This window comes from Pinus tabuliformis, chromosome X, assembly GCF_031772625.1.
Source record: "Pinus tabuliformis cultivar Carrire ecotype Pingquan chromosome X, CPIR1, whole genome shotgun sequence".
In the NCBI taxonomy this organism is placed as follows: Eukaryota; Viridiplantae; Streptophyta; class Pinopsida; order Pinales; family Pinaceae; genus Pinus; species Pinus tabuliformis.
Genome location: NC_142308.1, coordinates 935,796,958 through 935,799,110, shown reverse-complemented (window position 1 = coordinate 935,799,110; position 2,153 = coordinate 935,796,958). Strand labels below are relative to the sequence as shown.

Genomic DNA, 2,153 nt, shown 5'->3' with positions numbered 1-2,153 from the left:
ATGGCTGACATATTTACATAGCTCCAAAAGGAATTCTGGAACATGGGTTTTGTTGCTAGGTATGTTGACATGGATTTGTGTTAGCTAACCCATACCCAGGTCAAATATATTATGCTCTAGCTCACGATCTGTATCTCAGACAACTCACACGAACAAAATTAATTGACTAACTTTAGATGCAATTTTTAGGCAAATGAAGATGAATTTGCAAAATACATGACATGTGTTTTTCTCAAAAGCCAGAAACGGTTTCTCTAGAAATTATGTGGATTGGAAGCTATGTGTGGATATTTTAGGCACATTATTTTTTTGTGGTCATTGATAAATTTGTCCCAAACAAAGCAATCAGTTGGCAACTGCAACAGCTCCAGCCTATTCTCAGATGATTCTATGAAAAATAAATTTATTGTAATCAGATATTGAGTTGTTTTCCAACTAAGATCTTCCAAAAATAAATAGAGTCAATATTTTGTAATTTGTCCATAACTGTGACAACCCAGATTTGGGGGAATTGTTCCAATTTTCCCCCTTATCTTTTCTTGTATAAATGTATGGACAAAGAGCAGGTTGGAGGCTAGAGAGAGAATAGTAAGTAAGAAAATGAATAATTTATCTTAGGAAGGGGAGGCACCATCATCCATGTAACAACACATCTTGTAACTTCATTTCTAAAGCTAATGCAATCTCTGCAAGTTGTGGCTTATCTATGAATTGTTGATTTATGAGTTGTGAATCACTAACCCCCTGTTGAGGAGGAAGGGCCCTCCTCTTTAGCAGGGGTTGTTGTGTCAGTAGAGGTAGATAGTTGTTACACATTAATTGTTTTGCGAGTCATGCCGAACGGGAATGGAAACGGGGTCGTATACGGGAGGAAAGGTCTGATGGTGCCCTTGGCGGAACTTCTGAAGCGCAAGCTCAAAAATGAGAAGATCGAGAAGCCGACTATTCGACATGGCCAGGCGGGGCAAAGCAAGAAAGGAGAGGACTTCACTCTTATGAAATTGGAATGCCAAAAAATTCCAGGGGACGAGTCCTCTACCTTTGTTGTTTTTGCGGTATGTTTTGCTTATCCTCTTGTGGCAATTTATTTAGAAATTTTCTATTTATTTTGTTTTTTTCAGCTTATGGTTTAGGTTCCTCGGTTGTTGGTCTTTATTTATTGTTTACCAATTAAATCTTAGGGGTTTCTTTGTGCGAGCAAAGAGATTTGAACTCGTACCTCGTGCATAACTAAATAGTATTTCACCGTGGGAAAACACAAGGGTTGAGGGGGGTCGTAAAAGAAGTTGTGAATTTGGTTTGCGATGTCTAATTTTCAGGTCTCTATTCTTCGGAATTTTGTCAGTTGTTGATTTATTAGGACGAAGAAAGAAAACGAGCCCTTAAATGCATTTAGGCACATATTTTTTTCCCATGTTTGAAAATTGCATTGTATTGTGTGTGAATCATGAAATGAAATGAGCAAGTGGAGTGATAAATGTTGTTATGTCATTTCAGATCTTCGATGGGCATAATGGATCAGCGGCAGCTCTATATTCAAAGGAAAATCTACTGAAAGATATTATGAGTGCCATGCCAACAGGTTTGAGTAGAGAAGACTGGTTATCAGCATTGCCAAGAGCCATGGTCGCAGGCTTTGTCAAAACCGACAAAGAATTTCAGGTCAAAGGTATATAGATATATGCCTGTGGATGTGCCATTAATATTTTGTTAGCTGCATGTCTTGTATATCTTTACTAGTGGTGCTTCCTATCCTTCTCGTTCTGATATCTGTTGGTTTTACCAGAACAAACATCGGGAACCACCGTTACTTTTGTGATAATAGATGGCTGGACAATCACGGTAGCATCTGTAGGTGATTCTCGCTGCATTCTTGAATCGCCTGGAGCGTTGGTTTCTCTTTTAACTGCTGATCATAGGCTTGAGGGCCAATCTTGAAGAGTAAGATTCTTGCCATGATGCAGAACAAACCATGACCCTCTGTGCTATACGAGTGTCTGTATTCCTTTGGTCGATTGATTATGGAAACCAGTCTTTGTTTAGCCAGTTTATTATTTATTATTTCAAGCTCTTGATTTGTATTGATATATGATACTGTAGGAGAGAGCGCATAATGGCCAGTGGTGGTGAGATTGGTAGATTGAATACTGTTG

General features: G+C 38.6%; 1 pseudogene across 1 annotated transcript; it reads left to right on the top strand.

Moving 5' to 3' along the window:
* The first annotated feature begins 833 nt into the window (after nucleotides 1-833).
* Nucleotides 834-1,938, top strand: LOC149142762 (putative protein phosphatase 2C 5 pseudogene; annotated as a pseudogene). The gene is made up of 3 exons (XR_016265100.1): nucleotides 834-1,055; nucleotides 1,498-1,669; nucleotides 1,787-1,938. The product of XR_016265100.1 is annotated as a putative protein phosphatase 2C 5 pseudogene (transcript).
* Nucleotides 1,939-2,153: the final 215 nt, after the last annotated feature.